This window comes from Schistocerca cancellata, chromosome 1 (assembly GCF_023864275.1).
Source record: "Schistocerca cancellata isolate TAMUIC-IGC-003103 chromosome 1, iqSchCanc2.1, whole genome shotgun sequence".
In the NCBI taxonomy this organism is placed as follows: Eukaryota; Metazoa; Arthropoda; class Insecta; order Orthoptera; family Acrididae; genus Schistocerca; species Schistocerca cancellata.
This window is the reverse complement of record NC_064626.1, coordinates 552247659-552274421: the sequence shown is the minus strand read 5'-3', so window position 1 is coordinate 552274421 and position 26763 is coordinate 552247659. Positions and strand designations below refer to the sequence as shown.

The following is a 26763-nucleotide window of genomic DNA, read 5'->3' as shown; positions in this document are numbered from 1 at the left end:
TCGTCGCTCCATTCACGCCTGTCGCGACACCACTGGAGGCGGGCTGCACGATGTTGGGGCGTGAGCGGAAGACGGCCTAACGGTGTGCGGGACCGTAGCCCAGCTTCATGGAGACGGTTGCGAATGGTCCTCGCCGATACCCCAGGAGCAACAGTGTCCCTAATTTGCTGGGAAGTGGCGGTGCGGTCCCCTACGGCACTGCGTAGGATCCTACGGTCTTGGCGTGCATCCGTGCGTCGCTGCGGTCCGGTCCCAGGTCGACGGGCACGTGCACCTTCCGCCGACCACTGGCGACAACATCGATGTACTGTGGAGACCTCACGCCCCACGTGTTGAGCAATTCGGCGGTACGTCCACCCGGCCTCCCGCATGCCCACTATACGCCCTCGCTCAAAGTCCGTCAACTGCACATACGGTTCACGTCCACGCTGTCGCGGCATGCTACCAGTGTTAAAGACTGCGATGGAGCTCCGTATGCCACGGCAAACTGGCTGACACTGACGGCGGCGGTGCACAAATGCTGCGCAGCTAGCGCCATTCGACGGCCAACACCGCGGTTCCTGGTGTGTCCGCTGTGCCGTGCGTGTGATCATTGCTTGTACAGCCCTCTCGCAGTGTCCGGAGCAAGTATGGTGGGTCTGACACACCGGTGTCAATGTGTTCTTTTTTCCATTTCCAGGAGTGTAATACCCTCAGCATCACCCGACTTGATTCGACCACATTCCATTATCCTTGTTTTGCTTTTGTTGATGTTCATCTTATTCCCTCCTTTCAAGACACTGTCCATTCCGTTCAACTGCTCTTCCAAGTCCCTTGCTGTCTCTGACAGAATTACAATGTCATCGGCGAACCTCAAAGTTTTTATTTCTTCTCCATGGATTTTAATACCTACTCCGAACTTTTCTTTTGTTTCCTTTATTGCTTGCTCAATATACAGATTGAATAACATCGGGGAGAGGCTACAACCCCGTCTCACTCTCTTCCCAACCACTGCTTTCCTTTCATGCCCCTCGAGTCTTATAACTGCCATCTGGTTTCTGTACAAATTGTAAATAGCCTTTGGCTCCCTGTATTTTACCCCTGCAACCTTTAGAATTTGAAAGAGAGTATTCCACTCAAAATTGTCAAGAATCGCTATTCTGTATAAAATGTTCTCGTAAAAGTAGCCGTTAGCCTACTTTACTGTTATCCGTATATAGTGTTGTTACCAGGCATACTAATAGGCAGTGAAATGTGTAATGGTGGTGACACACCAAAATCACAATAGTAATCCGTTCTAGTTGCTACATATTTTATTATAATCAATAGCCTTATAAAATCACCATCACAGTAATACAGAAGACTGCGTTTCAAGGTCAGATCACTTGGACAAATAACAAATAAATTTCTTTAACCGGAACAAGAGCCAAAAAACTTGAAATTTGAATATGACTAGGTAAATATACTCAGTTAAAGCTTTACTTAAATAGTACAAAAGTCCACACAATTCCCATCAAAACTCTCACTACTCCCAATCAGCTGATTAACAGATTAAGGGTATGAACACGGATCTTTTAAGGTTTGGCTAGCCAACTTTCCTAAGCAAAACTATATTCAAATGACTAAAACAATTAAGGAGGTGCTTTAATTTTGACCAAACCAATCTTTAAATTTACTTACTCAGTTGATTAATCAACAATATTCTTAGAATGATTACAACTAGAACATGACCATATGCCAATACCCCTAAAATGAGGTTGCTTCAATATTGCGTGTGAATTAGCGATAGACGCGAGCAGACCAAGGATTCAAATCAATACGAGAGATCCACGAGACAGGAAATGACATAGAAATGTACTCAACTTTGCACTGCAATTGAACTTCAGATACTATAATTATCGACCGGAAAGATGGAATCACGCAACAGTGACAACATAACCCAACATGTAAAGGAGAGGACAGGGCCTTAAACATCTCCCTGCCCCGGTGGTGCTCTGCTCCCAGTATGTTCGCGTCGACCGCTGACAATTATCTGTAGCACAACACACATCAACGGATGACAACATTCTGAGACGTAAACTACACAATCTTATCTAGAGAACAGGTGATCATTACGACTGAATAGAAACAAATTAGCCTCCGTGAGTTACTTGGCCAGTGCCAGCCCTTAAACTTTGATTAATAAGTTCACTAAAAATCATGCCCTCAAGTTAAGATGACAAGAATTATCTCGGCGCACATTTCCACGCCAAACTACCGAATGAACTACAAGGTAGAATAAAGGACGTATCTTGGCGTGTCTTGAAACGTCAGAGACGGACTTACTCACTACTCTTTGCACTTCTAGCTACGTCTTTAACCACGCTTCGTGTCAGTTGGTTGGACTTGGCCACACTTCCTCAACTGCCGTCAAGATAGTTAGTCACGACACCGAGGTAAGTGATAAACAACGAAAACAATTCCAAAGGATTTTTAGTACACTGGCATATTCAATTAAGCCGCACGCAACCCACCGAAGCAACTCGGAGACTCCAATTCCATAGCCGGCGTAGCTTATAACATACTCCAAGGAACTTGTCCTTCCGACCTCTAGGAAAACTACATCACCATGGGCGGTGGATCTGCCCTCATAACTCAACACGCCGTAGCCGCCGGCCCCGCTCCTTCGTTGTCCGACTCGTCCTCTTGCCGTCCTGCCTACGTACAGAGTCCCACGTGACTCTCGCTCACCGCCGATCCCGATACATCTCCCCAGCAGAGCGCACACGCTACCATTAAATCCGCACAGCCAAAGATGAGCAGAAGACAAATAATCATCGAAGTCGACTCAAAGATCAAAATGACGATTGATGGAAACTGGCGCCAGAAACGCACCAGCTCAGGTAGGATACATAAGAGGCCTGAACAGGTTCACATGCCGGATGATCACTGTGAAGAACACGCAGAAACCATGACTTCTTGTGGGACAGCATTATCAGCACCTAACAGAATATGGAAGAGGCCTCATTGTAGGCCAGAGGGTCGTCTGGTCAAATCGCACAATATACAGATTTCTGGGGTATTTCTGTGTGACAGTGGCTCGATACTGGACAGTATGACAATGGAGGGCAGGCATACTCATCCTGGAGGTTCCAGTCGAGGAGGAAAAGGAGAAGGTTACTGTTTAACGTCCCGTCGACAACGTGGTCACTGGAGACAGAACGCAAGGCCGGATTAGGCGAGGATGGAGAAGGAAGGCGGCCGTGTCCTTCCCAAGGAACCATTCCGGCATTTGACTTAAGCGATTTAGGGAAATCACGGAAAACCTAAACCAGGATGGTCAGACACAGGTTTGAACTGTCGTCCTCCCGAATGCGAGTCCACTGCGTTGCCCTGCCCCGTGTCCCGGTGGACGATGTCTGATCAACACAATGAAGAGTCGCGCTGTTGTGCAACGACCATACACACTGACTGGTTGTGAATGACGCTGGAGTTGTCGTCCGATGATGATCCATATGTGCGTGATTGGAGATGAATACGGTGATCATGTAGGTCAAGGCAACATGTCGACAGACTGCAGTCGTGTTGAGTCACAAGAACGGTGTGTGGGCGAGCGTTATCCTGTTGGAAAACATTATCTGGAGTGCTCTTCATTAGTGGCAGCACAACAGGTCGGATCACCAGATTGACGTACAGATTTAGGGTAACCACGAGAGTGCTCCTGCTATCATATGAAATCATACCCCAGACCGTAACTCCAGGTGTAGGCCCCGTGTATGTAGGACGCAGACAGGGTGGTTGCAGGCCCTCAGATAGCTTCCTTCTAACCAACACACGGCCATCACATGCATCGGGGCAGAACCAGTTTTCACCAGAAAACCCTCCCTCCAGTGAGCTCTCGCTTGACACCACTGAAGCCGGAAAAGGCGGTGGTGTGGAATCAGTGGAATTCACGCTACAGGGCGTCTGGGTCGGACCTGTCCGTGGAGTAACCGACTTGTAACAGTTCGTTGTGTCATTATGGTACCAACCGCCGCTCAGTTTGCTGCTGCAGATGCCGGACGATGTAACAGGACCATACACCGAACACAATGGTCTTCCCTCTTTGTAGTGCCACGTGGCTGCCCGGTGTCCGTACATTCCCTTGACCACCGCTGACGGCAACAGTGTATAGCGGCTACATTCCTGCCATGTTTTTCTGCAATATGTAGTAACCCTATTACATGACCTCGTTCAGCTCAGTGAGGTAATGGCGCCTTTGTTGCCTTGAAGGCATTCTTGATGAAGATCAACTCACCACGTCCAGCCTCAAAGGTAACTAACGCTACAGCGTGTAATTTCTGCAAACTTAACTGGATCCTCATAGTGGCGCTACTAGCACCACTCCTAAGTGACAGGCACGAAATATGAAAAGACTTCATCTTTCAGATGTAGAAATGCGCCTACCAACTCCTTCTTGCTGCTACGATTTCTTCCTTCAGGGTAGCAACCCCTTCACATCTGCGCCTGCCCTCCGAATATGAGAAATGGACTCCCTGTAGAATTCTCCACGATTCGGTAGTTGTGGTAGGAGACTGTCAGCTGCGAGTTTGCAGAATCACCGACTATGCAGTGGCTGCCGTTCACGATACAACGGCTTTTTGGAGTGGTGGTGTGATTGAGAAGCGTGCACTGCCGACGAACGTCGTCGTATCAACTTCGATAATGAATCGCGATTCTGCACTACGGATGAATGTCGTAGAAGAGTTTGGCGGCGACCTGGGGAGAGGTGCCGTTATTCCAGTGTTTTGGACAGGCACAGCGGAGTTCCTGACCAGGTCACGGTTTGGGGAGTCATAGGCTGGTAGTGACTGAGGGAACTCTGACGGCACAGCGGTGTGTCACGGACACAATACGCCCTCGTGCGTTACCTCTTCTGCAACAGTGTCATCGTGCCATTTTTCAGCAGGACAAAGCTCATTAACAAATGGCTCGTGTCTCTCTAAACTGTGTGCATAACGTTGAGGTACTCCCATGATCAGCAAGAGCCCAGATCTGTCCCTCACAGAGCATGACTGTGAGCAGTACGGACGTCAGTTTCGCCTCAGTGACCTCTTGCAGGGTGTCATGGAACAGATACGACAGTTGTGGACTAGCTTGCCTTAAAGGAAGATACAACGGCTTTATGAAACACTTCCCAACCGAATCAGTGGATGCATCCGGGCTAGAACGGGTAGAACTTCTTTGTGATAAGTAGGCTCATACCGACAGGTTCTTTGTAAATTTGGCTTCTTTTGGCAATCACTGGAATGACATCGCACACCCTCTCAACCCTCCTACCCTCCTAGGTGCTTCATTTTTTCGGCAGACAGGCAATGTATTCTACAACTGTGAATGATTATTGATATATACGAGTAGTTCAGTCCTTGTGGAACTTCCTAATAGGTTAAAACTATACACCCAACTGAGTTCGAACTTGAAATCTTGCCCTGCGTGGGCAGCGTCACTACCCATCCTCATGGTTTTACTTCCGGGAGTACTTCTATTTTAGCTTCCAAACTTTACACAACTTCTCTCGCCTGCCTTGTGTGACTCCAAACTCCGTCAGAAAGGATATTCCTGAGAAATGACTCAGTAACAAGGGGAGTGTTTCCAGAATTAATGTTTCACACTGGAACTGTGAGGGCCGGCCGTGTGTCTATTAGTGTGTGTCTAGCTCAGTCCTTGAAGCACTTACCCACAAAAGGCAAAGGTCCGAGGTTCGAGTCCCGCTCCCGGCGCAGAGTTTAATTCCCCAGGAAATTTCAGAACATCATCACACTCTGCTGTAGAGTGAAAGATTCATTGAGAATGAAGCATATTACTGAGCTACTCAAAGAACTGGGGCCAACGGTCTTGCCGCAGTGGTAACACCGGTTACCGTCAGATCACCGAAGTTAAGTTCTGTCGGGCTGGGCTAGCACTTGGATGGGTGACCATCCGATCTGCCGAGCGCTGTTGGCAAACGGGTTAACTCAACCCTTGTGAGGTAAACTAAGGAGCTACTTGACATACGACTGGAAGAACGGTGTGCTGACCACTTGCCCCTCCATATCCGCATCCACTGACGCCTGTGGTCTGAGGATGACACGGCGGCCGGTCGGTGGCTTTGTACCTTCAGGTCTAATCGGGCGGAGTTAAGTTTTTACTCAGAGAACTAACTTCATCAATGCTCTGTATAATTACTAGTTTTCTCAAAAAATTAACAGCTTAATAATATTGCATATTTCTCCTGAGTAATACACTCCTGGAAATGGAAAAAAGAACACATTGACACCGGTGTGTCAGACCAACCATACTTGCTCCGGACACTGCGAGAGGGCTGTACAAGCAATGATCACACGCACGGCACAGCGGACACACCAGGAACCGCGGTGTTGGCCGTCGAATGGCGCTAGCTGCGCAGCATTTGTGCACCGCCGCCGTCAGTGTCAGCCAGTTTGCCGTGGCATACGGAGCTCCATCGCAGTCTTTAACACTGGTAGCATGCCGCGACAGCGTGGACGTGAACCGTATGTGCAGTTCACGGACTTTGAGCGAGGGCGTATAGTGGGCATGTGGGAGGCCGGGTGCAAGTACCGCCGAATTGCTCAACACGTGGGGCGTGAGGTCTCCACAGTACATCGATGTTGTCGCCAGTGGTCGGCGGAAGGTGCACGTGCCCGTCGACCTGGGACCGGACCGCAGCGACGCACGGATGCACGCCAAGACCGTACGATCCTACGCAGTGCCGTAGGGGACCGCACCGCCACTTCCTAGCAAATTAGGGACACTGTTGCTCCTGGGGTATCGGCGAGGACCATTCGCAACCGTCTCCATGAAGCTGGGCTACGGTCCCGCACACCGTTAGGCCGTCTTCCGCTCACGCCGCAACATCGTGCAGCCCGCCTCCAGTGGTGTCGCGACAGGCGTGAATGGAGGGACGAATGGAGACGTGTCGTCTTCAGCGATGAGAGTCGCTTCTGCCTTGGTGCCAATGATGGTCGTATGCGTGTTTGGCGCCGTGCAGGTGAGCGCCACAATCAGGACTGCATACGACCGAGGCACACAGGGCCAACACCCGGCATCATGGTGTGGGGAGCGATCTCCTACACTGGCCGTACACCACTGGTGATCGTCGAGGGGACACTGAATAGTGCACGGTACATCCAAACCGTCATCGAACCCATCGTTCTACCATTCCTAGACCGGCAAGGGAACTTGCTGTTCCAACAGGACAATGCACGTCCGCATGTATCCCGTGCCACCCAACGTGCTCTAGAAGGTGTAAGTCAACTACCCTGGCCAGCAAGATCTCCGGATCTGTCCCCCATTGAGCATGTTTGGGACAGGATGAAGCGTCGTCTCACGCGGTCTGCACGTCCAGCACGAACGCTGGTCCAACTGAGGCGCCAGGTGGAAATGGCATGGCAAGCCGTTCCACAGGACTACATCCAGCATCTCTACGATCGTCTCCATGGGAGAATAGCAGCCTGCATTGCTGCGAAAGGTGGATATACACTGTACTAGTGCCGACATTGTGCATGCTCTGTTGCCTGTGTCTATGTGCCTGTGGTTCTGTCAGTGTGATCATGTGACGTATCTGACCCCAGGAATGTGTCAATAAAGTTTCCCCTTCCTGGGACAATGAATTCACGGTGTTCTTATTTCAATTTCCAGGAGTGTAATATTTTTAGTTGCCCAGGGATCAAGATTTCTAAATACACAGCGCAGGTTCACATCTATTGCGTCCCTGTCCCTATCGTCACTTTTTAGAGGACACTGTAACACAGCGTACTCTATCTACTGATCTCTCCACATTCGTGTCCGTATGACTGTCTATTGTCCGTTTTGTTTGCAGACAAGGAAGGCACGGTTCCTATCCCATTATGAACCGGATCGTGTTTCTGCTTGATTTCATACGCTGCAGTTTCTTTCTTTCGCGAATGTCTGACGACGATTTGAAAACACCTCGGCCATTGTCCTTATTGTCCCGCTCCATGTGCCACGTACCATTTCTCCAGGATTTCGATTCAACCGCAATCGTAATTTTGTCGCCAGTGATCGGTCTCATCCCTTTAATGTCCTCCATCTGCAATCAGTAGAATGTTGTTCCGTACCTGACTATTATATTGTCAGCACACATTCACGAAACCATTAACAACGTTTCTTCTGGTGTTGTGCTAAATACTCCTGTTAATATTAAAAGTACGACCACAACATTCGTACACTACCTGGTCAAAATCATCTCGACACCCCTATTGACCGCTAGATGTCACGAGAGTCGGTCTCAACAGTTACAAGGGGGGCAAGGGGGTGGGGGGTGGGGGGGATTGTTGTTACCAGTGAGAAGTAGTAGCAGCATAATGGGTCAGCCAGGAGAGAGCAGTCCCTTCGAACGTGAACTAGTCGTTGGCTACTACCTGAGTAACGAATCAATCAGTACCATTTAGACCCACCTAAAGCTGCCGAAGTCGACTGTTGGTAAAGTGGAAACGCGAAGAAACAACCACAGCTAAATCAAGACCAGGACCTCATGTACTGACGGACAGTAACCGTCAAGGATTGCGAAGGGTGGCTGTAAACAATTACACACACGTTCAGCGGAAGCAATCAGTCGTGAGTTCCAAAATGCTGCCAGCAGTCCAGCTAACACAGCGACTGTGCGTGGGAAGTTAAAAAGAATGGGCACAACGATCGAGAAACTCCTCGTAAGTCACATATTTCTGCAGTCAGTGTTAAACGACCCTTGAGGTGGTGCAAAAGATGACGCCACCTCGCAGTGAGTGACTGAAAACGTGTTATTTGGAGACATGAATCACGATGCACCCTGTGACAGTCCGATGGAAACGTTTGGGTTTGCCGACTGTGTTGAGAACGTTACCTGCCATCACGTGTAGTGCCAACAGTTAAGTATGGAGGAGGTGGTGTTACGGTTGAAACTTCTATGTATGTTGAAAGTTGTATGATGAAACTAAGTGTAGGCTACTATGTGTAAGTGAATTTCAAGCGAACAGTCTGAAAACTGTCTGACTTTTCAACAGCGATTACAGAGTCTGTTGTACAATAGCGTAACTACGCTACTTTTGAACATGAACCCATTTTTGCAAATTACTTTTTAGGAATGTGATTGTAATTATTCTGAAATGCATCTGACTGTCTATAAATTAATCATTCATTGCTCTCTCCTGACTGACCCATTCACAAGATCACTCAGAATAAAAAACTGTTACGTAACTTAAATGTGTCCTATTACAAAAAAGAAAACTATCTATTGAATTTACATAATATTTCACTGATTGGAGACTGTTGCTAATATTCTGTGAAATGTTGATTTAGGCCCAACAAGAAACTCTTACATTGCAACTGATATTTTGACACTGTTCTGACAGCACTGCAAGGATGATGAGCGGAAATAGAAGAATGGGCTGGAGTTTGACTTTTTATTTTTGTTTCTTTAAAACTGCTGTTTTTCGCAAATTAGTTTTTTAATCTTCTTTCAAACTTATTATTTATTGTTGACGCAAAGTGCAAGGCTTAACAGTGCAAATTTTACCAAACTCATTTTTTATTTGAACATTGGAGATATACTTTGGGAAATACTTATAAATGACAGAGGGAAGTATTTTGAAATTATATTATATTAATGGCACAAAAATAAACTAAAACTAATACAAACGATCAGCACTGTCTTTCTCCGCGTTGCCATACGCTATATTTTCTAGTTGTACAAAATATTTCTATTTCCAAATTTGTTTTCATGGATTCCTAACGCAATACTATTTAACTAATCTAAATGGGGGAAGGCTAATTAGAATTCTGTACACATGATTGATATTTATCTCTGGTTACCAACATGTAGATATTATTAGACACAGTGAAAATATGCACAGCAATAATTACTGAGCTCACGTTTGCAGCAAACAAACGCAAAGTAAATTATCTTTTTCTGAAGTGCTGTGTCTCTACACAACTATCTTAAAAATCATTCTTCGTCCTCAGTGTACACATCACGGTACATCTAAAACAGAAATCTCTGTGCGGTACATCTGCGGTCCAAGATGCCCAGTCTGCCACGATACACCTTCTCTCCATGACACAACTCCTACTGCACAAGGCTGCAACTCTGCTGAACTGTGACTTACTAACTTCCCCGCATTCTACTCAATAATGTAAGGTCTGGAAGCCAGAGATTGGGTTTTCAGCGTGTAAAGATGCCTGAAGTAGCAGTTTTCCTAATAATCTGACAATTTTCATTGTGTTTGCACTCAAAGATGCTCCAAGTAGTAACATACCAAGCAAACTATGATTTAATGTCATTTCACTTAAGGTATGAACCTTTCACGGTTTGGGGTTAGTTAGGGTCTGGTCCCGATATTGCGCTTAAGAGAACGCTAAAGCTGAAGGATGTGAACACGTTTTACAGTATTGTGTAGTGTATGCAGTAGAAGAACAGTTCGGAGATGATGATTGATTGTATTAGCACATGTCATAAAGCGACAACTGGGAGGCAATGGTTTGTGGACAGTAGCATTCGTGAAGTGGGCTGGCCAGCCAAAAGTCCCCACCTGAACCCAGTGGAACACCTTTGGGATGAGTTAGGAAGTCGACTTTGCTCCAGTAGAACCCAGCGTCCAACGTCACTATCTGCTCTGGTTTCGACTCTTGAGGAAGAACGGGCTGTCATTCCTCCACAGATCTTCAGACACTTCATTGAAAGTATCCCCAACATATTTCAAGTCGCCATATAGGCGAAGGGTGGACGTACCCATATTAATGCCCACCGATATGTGTCCAGATATTTTGATCAGATGGTATACTGGGAGTGTTTGCCCACACTTGTAGCGCTACTACTGAGCCCATGCACTTGCTGTGAATTCAACTATGGCAATATTGGTGGCACTATCGTATAACCTCACTGCTAGCAATGATAACTTATGTCATAGTTCCAACTCGAGCAACAACAGAGCGAGATTCTCGCCGCCTGTTCGACAGCTGTCCCCTTGAGACAGGTAACCGCATCACCAACACCAAGGAAAGAGGCAGTGTTCTCTCGTGGAGTGCCACCACTTTTGAATCTTAACGTTGTAAGCTGACCCTGCTTCCTGGGAAAATATTACAAGACGAGAAGCGTCAGTATTCTCGGACTGAATATAGAACTTTGTTGGGGTTCAAGCCAGTGGGAGACCCTGAAGGTAAAATGTGGCGTTGCAGTCCTGGGGGTCGCGTCATCCACCGCTACGCATATACTTTAACAACAGCATCAGTTGTCAAAAATAGGCCTTATCACGCAAGCTCTAATTACATGCGTAAAGTTTGGCATACATTGCAAACATAATCGAACAAACGCTTTAAACAATATAAATGATAACTTAGTGGAAACAAATAAAATATTAGTCAATGCAATGACGACGTTAAGTTTGAATTATCTATATTCTTCATATTCACAAACAATAGATCTGATGGCCTTACATTAAAAAATTAGAAGTATATTGGTTTCCAAACTAAATTTCAAGAAATAAAATCGTTGTTAAGTTTTGTCTAGATTGCATGAATAGCGAATAAGAATTGACAGATCTGGCAACTGAATTTAGCCACGAAAGCAGAACCAATATCCAAATCCTAACTATACGTTGTTGCTGATGTTCATCACTCAGCAAAACTTCATCACAAGGTATAAGTATCACTCGTGCGAAGTTAAAGTGACTCAATCGCAAAAAAATACAACACTTGAAAGCAGCATCATAATGTGTTGGTTCAACAAACTACACTATCACCCACAAAATTTCAAAGTACTGAAGCGGTGCAGGAAGCCAGCTCAAAATTAAGATTGCGAAAAGATAAGACCACGAAGTCGCCTATTTAACACCTTGGTAGCCCATACCACTCCAGTCATGTTCACAACTTCATACAGATTTATGGTAACATGACTAAATCACACAATTTTTCTGAATACTATGTATGTGTTGGTTCAACAAACTACACTATTGCCGGCCGGAGTGGCCGAGTGGTTAAAGGCGCTACAGTCTGGAGCCGCACGACCGCTACGGTCGCAGGTTCGAATCCTGCCTCAGGCATGGATGTGTGTGATGTCCTTAGGTTAGTTAGGTTTAAGTAGTTCTAAGTTCTAGGGGACTTATGACCACAGCAGTTGAGTCCCATAGTGCTCAGAGCCATTTGAACCATTTTTTTTTTTTTGAACTACACTATCACCCACAAAATTTCAAAGTACTGAAGCGGTGCAGCAAGCCAGCTCAAAATTAAGATTACGGAAAGATAAGACCACGAAGTCGCCTATTTAACACCTTGGAAGCCCATACCACTCCAGTCATGTTCACAACTTCATACAGATTTATGGTAACATGACTAAATTACACAATTTTTCTCAATACTATGTATTGCAATGAGTACCTCCTCAAGCTGGTCACTTTCCAACCTCATATAACGTTCTCACATATAAATTACGTTAAATATGACTAAAAACATGATGTGGTGCCGTCACCTACAACTGTTAACAGTAAGATATATAATCAAATATTTTTATGCACTCTAATGTGACGTAGCAGATCAAAGCATATATTCCTGCTGGTTTACATGGTGGTCTTGGTCTTAATGAAGCACTCAATAACATTCAATTACAGACGATTTCATTGACGCCTGCTTCAGTCAGACTGAATAATGTTTGATTTGACACAAAAGTAGCTTACATATTTAAACATAAATACACTTAGGAAAGGTCTAGGGGTACAGGATATCATATAGTGACGTCATGGTACATGCAGGTGTGGAGTACTTTTGGTTCTGGTTAATTATACTGCATGCTTTTAATTAAAGTATCAATAGTTTGGATACATTTAAGTTATACTCTATTTGATCAGTATGTTTTCAGTGACAATATAAAAAGTCAGTTGTCAGCTGCACAAGAAAACCTTTAGTTGGTTCACTTAGCCAGTTTTAATAGTTTAAACTGTCATCTTCAAAAGTGAAAGTGTCTCAGATCATTGGTAAACCAACGTCAAAATAAGAATCAGGCAGTAGTGTCCTACAAAGAATTGGCAAAAGATACATATATAAAACAAGTATGTTAAAAGAAAAAGTACAAAGATTGAACAGCAGAAGTAAAATTATTTGTTAAACCAACTGTAAAATACACTCCTGGAAATGGAAAAAAGAACACATTGACACCGGTGTGTCAGACCCACCATACTTGCTCCGGACACTGCGAGAGGGCTGTGCAAGCAATGATCACACGCACGGGACAGCGGACACACCAGGAACCGCGATGTTGGCCGTCGAATGGCGCTAGCTGTGCAGCATTTGTGTACCGCCGCCGTCAGTGTCAGCCATTTTGCCGTGGCATACGGAGCTCCATCGCAGTCTTTAACACTGGTAGCATGCCGCGACAGCGTGGACGTGAACCGTATGTGCAGTTGACGCACTTTGAGCGAGGGCGTATAGTGGGCATGCGGGAGGCCGGGTGGACGTACCGCCGAATTGCTCAACACGTGGGGCGTGAGGTCTCCACAGTACATCGATGTTGTCGCCAGTGGTCGGCGGAAGGTGCACGTGCCCGTCGACCTGGGACCGGACCGCAGCGACGCACGGATGCACGCCAAGACCGTAGGATCCTACGCAGTGCCGTAGGGGACCGCACCGCCACTTCCCAGCAAATTAGGGACACTGTTGCTCCTGGGGTATCGGCGAGGACCATTGGCAACTGTCTCCATGAAGCTGGGCTACGGTCCCGCACACCGTTAGGCCGTCTTCCGCTCACGCCCCAACATCGTGCAGCCCGCCTCCAGTGGTGTCGCGACAGGCGTGAATGGAGGGACGAATGGAGACGTGTCGTCTTCAGCGATGAAAGTCGCTTCTGCCTTGGTGCCAATGATGGTCGTATGCGTGTTTGGCGCCGTGCAGGTGAGCGCCACAATCAGGACTGCATACGACCGAGGCACACAGGGTCAACACCCGGCATCATCGTGTGGGGAGCGATCTCCTACACCGGCCGTACACCACTGGTGATCGTCGAGGGGACACTGAATAGTGCACGGTACATCCAAACCGTCATCGAACCCATCGTTCTACCATTCCTAGACCGGCAAGGGAACTTGCTGTTCCAACAGGACAATACACGTCCGCATGTATCCCGTGCCACCCAACGTGCTCTAGAAGGTGTAAGTCAACTACCCTGGCCAGCAAGATCTCCGGATCTGTCCCCCATTGAGCATGTTTGGGACTGGATGAAGCGTCGTCTCACGCGGTCTGCACGTCCAGCACGAACGCTGGTCCAACTGAGGCGCCAGGTGGAAATGGCATGGCAAGCCGTTCCACAGGACTACATCCAGCATCTCTACGATCGTCTCCATGGGAGAATAGCAGCCTGCATTGCTGCGAAAGGTGGATATACACTGTACTAGTGCCGACATTGTGCATGCTCTGTTGCCTGTGTCTATGTGCCTGTGGTTCTGTCAGTGTGATCATGTGATGTATCTGACCCCAGGAATGTGTCAATAAAGTTTCCCCTTCCTGGGACAATGAATTCACGGTGTTCTTATTTCAATTTCCAGGAGTGTAGTTAAGCTTAAGAGCCACAATATACCTCTGCTACAGAATCAACAAAGTAGACTGACTTCTCTAAAACTATCTGTTATGTGCAATGAGCATCAACCAACTGCCAAATCTCACATCATACATACTATAGTATGTGCGACGACAATCAACGAACATACGAGGTCTGCTCAAAAAATTCCGAAACTTTGCCCACAAAACTATTCTACGCTTACCTTTTATTTGTTGTGCATGGTCTCCTTCCAAATACTCCACAATTGATACACCTCTCCCAACGCCGTTTCCACTTCCAGAAGCAGTTTGATACGCCTCTTGCTCGATCGCGCGAAACGCCGTCTGCGAATCTCTTTTATCTTTGAAAATCTTCGTTCTTGCAACGGAGTTTTCAACTTTGTAAATACACTCCTGGAAATTGAAATAAGAACACCGTGAATTCATTGTCCCAGGAAGGGGAAACTTTATTGACACATTCCTGGGGTCAGATACATCACATGATCACACTGACAGAACCACAGGCACATAGACACAGGCAACAGAGCATGCACAATGTCGGCACTAGTACAGTGTATATCCACCTTTCGCAGCAATGCAGGCTGCTATTCTCCCATGGAGACGATCGTAGAGATGCTGGATGTAGTCCTGTGGAACGGCTTGCCATGCCATTTCCACCTGGCGCCTCAGTTGGACCAGCGTTCGTGCTGGACGTGCAGACCGCGTGAGACGACGCTTCATCCAGTCCCAAACATGCTCAATGGGGGACAGATCCGGAGATCTTGCTGGCCAGGGTAGTTGACTTACACCTTCTAGAGCACGTTGGGTGGCACGGGATACATGCGGACGTGCATTGACCTGTTGGAACAGCAAGTTCCCTTGCCGGTCTAGGAATGGTAGAACGATGGGTTCGATGACGGTTTGGATGTACCGTGCACTATTCAGTGTCCCCTCGACGATCACCAGTGGTGTACGGCCAGTGTAGGAGATCGCTCCCCACACCATGATGCCGGGTGTTGGCCCTGTGTGCCTCGGTCGTATGCAGTCCTGATTGTGGCGCTCACCTGCAGGCGCCAAACACGCATACGACCATCATTGGCACCAAGGCAGAAGCGACTTTCATCGCTGAAGACGACACGTCTCCATTCGTCCCTCCATTCACGCCTGTCGCGACACCACTGGAGGCGGGCTGCACGATGTTGGGGCGTGAGCGGAAGACGGCCTAACGGTGTGCGGGACCGTAGCCCAGCTTCATGGAGACGGTTGCGAATGGTCCTCGCCGATACCCCAGGAGCAACAGTGTCCCTAATTTGCTGGGAAGTGGCGGTGCGGTCCCCTACGGCACTGCGTAGGATCCTACGGTCTTGGCGTGCATCCGTGCGTCGCTGCGGTCCGGTCCCAGGTCGACGGGCACGTGCACCTTCCGCCGACCACTGGCGACAACATCGATGTACTGTGGAGACCTCACGCCCCACGTGTTGAGCAATTCGGCGGTACGTCCACCCGGCCTCCCGCATGCCCACTATACGCCCTCGCTCAAAGTCCGTCAACTGCACATACGGTTCACGTCCACGCTGTCGCGGCATGCTACCAGTGTTAAAGACTGCGATGGAGCTCCGTATGCCACGGCAAACTGGCTGACACTGACGGCGGCGGTGCACAAATGCTGCGCAGCTAGCGCCATTCGACGGCCAACACCGCGGTTCCTGGTGTGTCCGCTGTCCCGTGCGTGTGATCATTGCTTGTACAGCCCTCTCGCAGTGTCCGGAGCAAGTATGGTGGGTCTGACACACCGGTGTCAATGTGTTCTTTTTTCCATTTCCAGGAGTGTAATAAAAAGTCCGCAGGGTCCAGGTCTGGAGAGTGCACAAAAGGTAGCACAGTTCGTTTTTTGTGCAATAGTTGTTCACCAACAGGAATGAATGTACCGGTGCATTTGATGCAAGAGCCTTGAATTGTCGCGTCTCATTTCAGGCAGTTACGTTCTCACATTTTTTCGCAGGCATCACAACACTTCGCCCCTGCGGCACGAATTCGTAGTGAACTAATCCTTCAAAGTCAAAGAAAACTGTCAACACGGCTTGATATTTGAGCTGACCTGACGAACTTCTTTGGTTTTGGAGAACGTCTCCCGACCCATTGTGAAGACTGAACCCTGGACTCGACATCAGAAATGCAGACACACGTCTCATCACCAGCTATGATTCTCTCGAGGAACATCTCGTGCTGATTTGCACGGTCCAAAAGCTCTTCACAGATCGCGAGGTAAAGGTCTTTCTGGTCTTGACTCATAAGCCGTGGTACTGAAATTAGCGGCAACACTATGCATTCCAAGATGCCGTGTCAGGATTTCATGACACGATCCAGCTGAAATGTTACATTCTTCTGCAATCTCTCGGCAGCCAGTTTTCGATTCGTACATACAATTTCGTTGACGTTCCTGACATGAGCATCATCGGTAGGCGTCGAAGGGCGCTCTGAACAAGGGTCATATTTAACTTCCGTCGGCCATCTTTAATCCTTGCGAACCTTTTGTAACACTAAGTAAGATTCAAACACTCACCACCGTAGACTTCCGACATCATTTGGTGTGCCTCTGTAAAGGTTTCCTTGAGTTGCAGGCAAAATTTAATGCAGACGTGTTGTTGCTCGAACACTGCCATCTCGAAATTCGCAAGGGTGTGACACCTTTTACTCAATAAAGCACTGAACAATAACCAACAGACATACAACAATGAAACTCCCGGCAGTTACATCAACATCTACATCCATACTCCGCAAGCCACCTGACGGTGTGTAGCGGAGGGTACCTTGAGTACTTCTATCGGTTCTCCCTTCTATTCCAGTCTCGTATTGTTCGTGGAAAGAAGGTTTGTCGGTATGCTTCTGTGTGGGCTCTAATCTGTCTGATTTTATCTTCATGGTCTCTTCGCGAGATATACGTAGGAGGGAGCAATATAGTGTTTGACTCTTCGTTGAAGGTATGTTCTCGAAACTTTAACAAAAGCCCGTACTGAGCTGCTGAGCGTCTATCCTGCAGAGTCTTCCACTGGAGTTTATCTATCATCTCCGTAACGCTTTCGCGATTACTAAATGATCCTGTAACGAAGCGCGCTGCTCTCCATTGGATCTTCTCTGTATCTTCTATCAACCCTATCTGGTACGGATCCCACACTGCTGAGCAGTATTCAAGCAGTGGGCGAACAAGCGTATTGTAACCTACTTCCTTCGTTTTCGGATTGCATTTCCTTAGGATTCTTCCAATGAATCTCAGTCTGGCATCCGCTTTACCCACGATCAACTTTATATGATCATTCCATTTTAAATCACTCCTAATGCGTACTCCCAAATAATTTATGGTATTAACTGCTTCCAGTTGCTGACCTGCTATTTTGTAGCTAAATGATAAGGGATCTATCTTTCTATGTATTCGCAGCACATTACACTTGTCTACATTGAGATTCAATTGCCATTCCCTGTACCATGCGTCAATTCGCTGCAGATCCTCCTACATTTCAGTACAATTTTCCATTGTTACAACCTCTCGATACACCACTGCATCATCTGCAAAAAGCCTCAGTGAGCTTCCGATGTCATCCACCAGGTCATTTATGTATATTGTGAATAGCAACGGTCCTATGACACTCCCCTGCGGCACACCTGAAAACACTCTTACTTCGGAGGACTTCTCTCCATTGAGAATGACATGCTGCGTTCTGTTATCTAGGAAGTCTTCCATCCAATCACACAATTGGCCGGATAGTCCATATACTCTTACTTTGTTCATTAAACGACTGTGGGGAACTGTACTGAACACCTGTGTCTATGGCCCTCTGAGTCTCGTGGACGAATAGCGCGAGCTGGGTTTCACACGACCGTCTTTTTCGAAACCCATGCTGATTCCTACAGAGTTACATATTACATATTAAATACAGCCGTGTGCAGGGATGTCAACTGCATTTCGCTCTGACACACCAATACGCGATATTATGAATGTTCTGGAATTTTTTAAACAAATTTCGTACATATGACACGAAGGGCATTGAACACGCCTACATATAAACTGGGAGCGCTGGTGTACAATGAACTGTGGTAAACTCGGCGACAGTTGAAGCGCAAGTATGCAGTGAACCTTATAAAAATCATACAAAGTCATTAACAAAAAACAGTAAGCCATGGACCAAGCGTTAACCAAACACACATACCAAAAAGAACATCATTATTACGTAAAGTGAAACAAACAAAGTAAGGTAAACAGTTCAAATTTTATTATCAATTTAAGGTGGCACCACGGCCGCTGGAACAGCTGCGAAACGTGAATATGTTCAGTGTTCTGGAGACGAGGCCGTCCGCATGACACACGTTAGCAGGAAACACGAGCGAGTGAGCTTCCGATAGCAGGAAGAGGACGCCGCCGATTCGAAGGCTTGCGAGGGACCCCAGATGACTTACTCTGTCATACTGTGCGTGTAGCTTATCTAGATGCTGAGTAACGCGAGTGGGAGTTGATAAAACTTGGTAGGCGTTTTAGCAGGTCAGCATGTAACAGCTACACATTAAAAATACACTACTGGCCATTAAAATTGCTACACCAAGAAGAAATGCAGATGTTAAACGGGTATTCATTGGACAAATATATTATACTAGAATTGACATGTGATTACATTTTCACGCAATATGGGTGCATAGATCCTGGAACAACCACCTCTGGTCGTAATAACGGCCTTGATACGCCTGGGCATTGAGTCAAACAGAGCTTGGATGGCGTGTACAGGCACAGCTGTTCATACAGCTTCAAACGATACCACAGTTCATCAAGAGTAGTGACTGGCGTATTGTGACGAGCCAGTTGCTCGGCCACCATTGACCAGAGGTTTTCAGTTGTGAGAGATCTGGAGAATGTGCTGGCCAGGGCAGCAGTCGAACATTTTCTGTATCCAGAAAGGTCCGTACAGGACCTGCAACATGCGGTCGTGCATTATCCTGCTGAAATGTAGGATTTCGCAGGGATCGAATGAAGGGTAGAGCCACGGGTCGTAACACATCTGAAATGTAACGTCCACTGTTCAAAGTGCCGTCAATGCGAACAAGAGGTGACCGAGACGTGTAACCAATGGCACCCCATACCATCACGCCGGTTGATACGCCAGTATGGCGATGACGAATACACGCTTCCAATGTGCGTTCACCGCAATGTTGCCAAACACGGATGCGACCATCATGATGCTGTAAACAGAACTTGGATTCATCCGAAAAAATGACGTTTTGCCATTCGTGCACCCAGGTTCGTCGTAGAGTACATCACCGCAGGCGCTCGTGTCTGTGATGCAGCGTCAAGGGTAACCGCAGCCATGGTCTCCGAGCTGATACTCCATGCTGCTGCAAACGTCATCGCACTGTTCGTGCAGATGATTGTTGTCTTGCAAACGTCCCCATCTGTTGACTCAGGGATCGAGATGTGTCTGCACGATACGTTACAGCCATGCGGATAAGATGCTGTCATCTCGACTGCTAGTGATACGAGGCCGTTGGGATCCAGTACGGCGTTCCGTATTACCATCCTGAACCCGCCGATTCCATATTCTGCTAACAGTCATTGGATCTCGACCAACACGAGCCGCAATGTCGCGATACGATAAACCGCAATCGCGATAGGTTACAATCCGACCTTTATCAAAGTCGGATACGTGATGGTACGCATTTCTCCTCCTTACACGAGGCATCACAACAACGTTTCACCAGGGAACGCCGGTCAACTGCTGTTTTTGTATGAGAAATCGGTTGTAAACTTTCCTCATGTCAGCACGTTGTAGGTGTCGCCACCGGGGCCAACCTTGTGTGAATGCTCTGAAGAGCTTATCATTTGCATATCGCAGCATCTTCTTCCTGTTGGTTAAATTTCGCGTCTGCAGCACGGCATCTTCGTGGTGTAGCAATTTTAATGGCCAGTAGTGTAAGTAGTATCTCGTGACATACCTACAAGACGCCGTCAAAAAGGAAAAAAAATCTGTTACATGAATGCCATTAGTACATTCTGGACAGAAATGAGAAACTAGAATTACTTTAACACTGTGAGCAGGTCAGTTTCGAATGTGTAATCAGATACAAGAGTTTGACTATGAAGTAAGTCACTGTAAATCATTTAACAGAGAAGCTATACAATCAAAAACAATCTACTTTTCAGTGTGAGTTGTTCATTCAACAAATCCTTAGAGTTACGGCGGGAATGTTTTAAGAGATTAATTTTGTATCGCGTATCGACTAAATGCAAAATTTCCACATCGAGTAAAGATGGCAGGGATAAGAGTTGTGGTTATCACGTAGGATTAGTTCAGAGATAACACACACTAAGTATTCAATACACATTTATTAATAAATCGTATATAACAAATATGGCAGTTGAACATGTTACGCGCCGAAAGATAACACTGAAACAAAGCAGTCCAAAGAAGCAAAGTCACCAAGATAGGGCGCTCTGCGCCAGAGCCGCCAAAGCGTGTTTTTCAATCTGAAGACATTGAGCGAAAGTATACTTATTTAAGAATTCCCATCATCTTCGTTGAGTAAGCATTAGCAAAAACGGGTTTTAAAAGCCCTCCTAGTTTTTCCTATATCAAAGCCTGGCACAAAATGCACTGAAATTTATATATTCCAAATTTGAGATGTTTGTCGGTTCTCGTTATGTTTAAAAACCAGTTTAGTGACGTTATTAGTAGTAAACGCCACATTGAGGTAATATTTTCTTACCGTCTTGTCAATCCCATATGGCATGTTCCCTATGAAAGGAATTTAAAAATATTTCTTCTCAGTGACACCACCTTTATTACGTAAAAAAGAATTATATGAAGATGGTATCTGTTCTTTCGGACATGTCCATAGGAACAGATACCATCTTTATATAGTTACGGCTAACCGGCCATTGACCTTCTTCTTCTGTACTGGATACACACGCATTGTCCGAACTTTTAGGGGACTCGGTAACACTGTCTGCAACGAGTAATGAGTGTAATGGGCAGGGCATTACGAATGTAGTGAGTGGGAATTACGCTGGGAATGTGGGTCTCACGGGGAGCGTGCTAGGGATAAATCCCTGCAGTCGCACTATCCTCTGTGCCCTCGGTGGCTCAGATGGAGCCGGCACGGTAGCTTGGCGTGTCCAGTCAGAGGGGAGCTGGACCTCTGTAATAAGAAAAAACTGAGTAAAAGAATCAACGATCAACTTGAACGGATGTCCTCTGACGTCCGCACAAAACCAAACGCAACGAACATTACCGACCAGAATGAAAAAAAAAGAAAAAAAATATGGATAGAACATCTGCCATGTAAGCAGGTGATCCCGGATTCGAATCCCGGTCGGGGCACACATTTTCAACTGTCTCCGTTGATGTATATCAACGCCTGTCGACAGCTTAGGGTCTTGATTTAATTATCATTTCATAAAAAAGAATTGGTGTGCTTATTAGTTTTAGCCTTACATAGATTTTACGCAAGACTAGCCGGATACCCATTGTTGACAGCAGTGTACTTACAGTTGTTCAGCTTTGCGGCAGCAGCAGAGGGACTAAGAAGAACCTGACATATACGGGCACCCACAGCATGAAAAATAGATAATTTGTGCCTGAAAGGGTGACTGAAAGAAACGTGGATGATGTTATCTGTGATAGTAGATTTCGTATGGATGCAGAAACCAATTTTGCGTCTACCAGATGCAATTTCAACTCGTGGTATGATTGACCACATGACTGACGTCCCTCTTACTCACTCCGCTGTTGACACAGAGCTTAGCAACCTAAAGTACAGCGTTGTCAACAATAGGTATCCGGCTAGTCTTATGCAAAAACTATATAAGTCTAAAATTAGTAAGCACACCAATTCATCTTTATTAAGATGGTCACACTGGGGAAAAATATTTTACGGTGTCTTTCATGGGGGACAAGCCATTTCCGATTGGCAAGTTATTATGAAAATACAACCTCTATGTGGCGTTCATCACTTATAACGTCACTGATCTGCTTTCTATACGTAACGAGAGACCTACAAGCGACAAATATCTCAAATCTGGGGTCTATAAAATTCAGTGCCATATGTGCCAGAGCTTTTATATACAGGGGATAGGCAAAATAATGTTAACGGTGGTAGCAATGTCATGGTTGTGTTTGACAGTCAACAAAGTAGGTAAGGCACGTGTCGTACAGGACTGTGCGTGTTCAGTACGGACTAGACATCAGTGCAGCTTTTTACGAATAGTGCACACTTGGTATCTGCATTCAGAGGCCGAGGCCGAGGGCAATGAAAGACCTAACATAGTTCCAAAGAGGCAGATTTTGGGGGCCCGACTAGCTGGAGCATCAGTAACCAAGGCAGCCAACTGATTCGATGTTTCAAGAGCAACTTTTTCAACAGTCATGACAGCCTACAGAAAACATGGAAGGAGATCATCGTGTAAACGTAATAGTGGGGGCAAATCAATACTAAATGACAGAGATCGTCATACGCTAATACGAAACACAAAATTACCGCGGCTAAAGTGACCGCAGAGCTCAATAGTCATCTTCGAGACCCCGTATTTATCGACACCGCCGATAACTCAGTAAAGTGAATATTCATAGACGAGGTGCTATACGGAAACCATTAGTGACGGCAACCAATGCAAAGAAACGTAAAACGTGGTGTCAGGAGCATAAATCCTGGACGGCTGATCAGTGGAAACACGCCATTTGGTCCAACGAGTCAACGTTTTCAGCCGGCCGGAGTGGCCGTGCGGTTCTGGACGCTACAGTCTGGAGCCGAGCGACCGCTACGGTCGCAGGTTCGAATCCTGCCTCGGGCATGGATGTCTGTGATGTCCTTAGGTTAGTTAGGTTTAATTAGCTCTAAGTTCTAGGCGACCTCAGAAGTTAAGTCGCATAGTGCTCAGAGCCATTTGAACCATTTTTTTTTTCAACGTTTTCGTTATTTCCAACATCGGGCCGGGTTTTCGCCTGGAGAACGCCAAAAGAAGCCTAAAATCATGATTGCTTCATTCCAACCATTAAGCATGGATATGGAAATGTGATTGTGTCGGCAGCCATATCATGGTATTCCGCTGGTCCCATCATTACTCTCAAAAGCCGTGTTAGAGCCAACACAAAATACAAATGTTGTTCCTCAACGATAATGCACCCATTCACACAGCCAGAACAGTACAGTCGTGGTATGAGGGCCATGCAAACTGAACTGCAGCGTCTTCAAATTCAAATGTTTCAAATTGGTCTGAGCACTATGGGACTTATCTTCTGAGGTCATCAGTCCCCTAGAACTTAGAACTAGTTAAACCTAACTAACTTAAGGACATAACACACATCCATGCCCGAGGCAGGATTCGAACCTGCGACTGTAGCGGTCAAGCGGTTCCACACTGAAGCGCCTAGAACCGCTCGACCACTGCGGCCGGGTGCAGCGTCTTCCCTGGCCAGCACGATCCCCCTACTTGAACATCATCGAACCTTTGTGGGCTGTATTGGAACGCAGATTCCGGAGCAGATTTCCGCCTCACTCGTAACAACTGGGTACTGATTGTAGAGTGGCATAATATTCCACTGGAGACTATACAATCATTATATGCCAGTATTCCGAGAAGAATCGCAGCTGTATTACGGGCAAATGAGGGTCCAACCCCTTATTAAAAAACCATTCCCAAGTAAGTACAGGTTTGTGTCGTCTGGTGTGAGACGTTGACGTCTGGGTTCGGCGTGGGGTGGCTGCGGGGTGAGTATACTGCAGTGGCCTGTTGTAGGGTTGTGAACCACTGAGTGCCACGGCGGGGACGAAGCCTCTCCGTCGTTTCAAGGTTCCCAGTTCCATACAATACAATACAAGTACAGGTGTTCTCATTCTTTTCCCTATCCGCTATACGTTAAACAGGGAGGGCTTTAAAAACCTGTTTTCGCGAACACTTACTCAAAAAAGACAGTCAGAGTTCTTATAAGTCAACTTCCGCAGAACACCTCCAAATTGATAAACACACTTACCCCCCCCCCCCCCATCTTTACTCGATATGGAAATTTTGCATACAGTCGACAAAGGATGAAAGATGAATCTCTTAGAAGAAGTGGAAATTTATAAACATTCGCGCCGTAATTCTAAGGATTTGCTGAATTATCAACTCACACTGAAAAACAGTTTCATTTTCATTGTATAGCTTCTCTGTTACATGATTTGCAGTGACCTACTTCATAGTCGAACTCTTGTTGTATCTGATTACAAATTCGAAGCTGGCTTGCTCACAGTCTTAAAACAATTTTATTTTCTCATTTCTATCCAGAATGTACTAATGGCTTTCGTGAAACATTTTTTTTTTTTTTACTTTCTCACGATGTCTTCTTGGTACAGTCACGAACTACTACTTATTCTTAATGTGTAATTGTCACATGCTGACCTGTTAAAACGCCTACCAAGGTTTATCAGCTCCCACTCGCTAGATGTTACTTAGCTCCTAGATAAGCGACAGGCACGTTTCCACACGCCAGGTCAGCTTGCAAACACGCACTGGGGCACCTTGCGCGCCTCAGAGTCGGCGGCATCCATTTCCTGCTATCGAAGCCCGGCTGCAACTCTCTTGCTTGCGTTTGCTGGTAACGTGCCTCCAGCGGACGGTCTCGTCTGCTGGATACTGAACAGTTCCACAATCGCCGCTGTTCCAGCGGCCCATGACGCCACCATAAATTGATAATAAAATTTGAACAACCTTCCTTTGCTTATTTCGCCTTGCGTAGTAATGATGCTATTTTTTATACGTGTGTTTTGTTAACACTTGGTCCATGGTTTATTGTCTTTTGTTACTAACTTTATGTGGTTTCTATAAGGTACATACTTGCGCTCCAGCTGTCGCAGAAGTTCTTTCAGTTTGTTGTACACTGTTGACTGACTGTCGTCGCATATACAATGTATATTGTTAGATTTGACAGTTAATTGTTAAGTACTCATCGCACATATACTTTTAGCGATGTGACTCTATTTTTTGATTCTGCATCAAAGGTATCTTGTGGCTCTTATGCTTAACTATTTTACATTTCCAGAATGAGATTTTCACTCTGCAGCGGAGTGTGCGCTGATATGAAACTTCCTGGCAGATTAAAACTGTGAGGTCCCGAGTTCGAGTCTCGGTCGGGCACACAGTTTTAATCTGCCAGGAAGTTTCTTATTTTACATTTGTTTTAACAAACCTAATTTACTTCTGCCATTCAGTCTTAGCTTTGTTTTTAACATACTTGCGTTATGTATGTACTTTTTTCAATCCTTTGTATACACTACCGTCCGATTCTTATTTTGACGTTGGCTTTCCAATGATTTGAGCCACTTTCACTTCTGTGGATGACAGTTTAAAGCGTCGAAATCGGTAAAGTGGACCAAATAAAGGTTATCTCAAGCAGCTGATTACTGAGTTTTTATCTTTGTTGAAATATTCTGCAGCTGCTGAACAACGTCTATGAACAAAATAATGTTTAAGGTGTACTTCAGCTCCTGTTTGACGCATTGTTCATTACTTTAGCATTTTTGGTTTCACAATAGCGTAGCTGAAAGTGTTGATGTCATGACTGCTAATAAAGATCTTTCTTTCTCTCGTTTCAAAAGGCTAAGTCTTGTTTCTGCAGCCACAGCTTCCTCTCTTCCGCAGTTGTTTTCGATCTTGTCTTTGATAGTGCTTTGTAAATGTATATCGTGTGTAAATAAGTGTCGAATGAGAGTTTCTTTTCTCCTGTTTCTTGTACAACCATTTCATTCGCCGCACGGGGGGGTACCTGTGCGTTCTAGGGCGCCTTGCCACGGTTCGCGCGGCTCCCCCCGTCGGAGGTTCGAGTCCTCCCTCGGGCATGGGTGTGTGTGTTCTCCTTGGCGTGAGTTAGTTTAAGTTAGATCAACTAGTGTAGGAACCGATGGCTTCAGCAGTTTGGTTCGATTGAACTTACCACAAATTTTTCCATTTCATTCGTTTTTCTGTTAGTTCAGCTAGTACTTGTAATTCTCCTCTCAGCTTCGAGGTGAGCTTTTTTTCTTTTGCTAACGTTCAGGTTTCACAACCGTAATAAGGACACTCTTTACAATTTTTTTCTTAGTGTGTAAGCTGATGTGTTTGTTCAGCAGAACGTTCTTCTTGGAGGAATCGTTAGCGCTAGGATTTCACCCGAAACCAGTCCCACCCACTCACCCCCAGTTTTTCCGGTCTTTGTTCGGCGCCTGGCCATCGTTCAGTTGACCCACGTGGTTTAC

At 46.2% G+C, this 26763-nt stretch overlaps 1 pseudogene; it reads left to right on the top strand.

Moving 5' to 3' along the window:
- Positions 1 to 5822: 5822 nt before the first annotated feature.
- Positions 5823 to 5940, top strand: LOC126101002 (5S ribosomal RNA; annotated as a pseudogene).
- The last annotated feature ends 20823 nt before the right edge of the window (positions 5941 to 26763 follow it).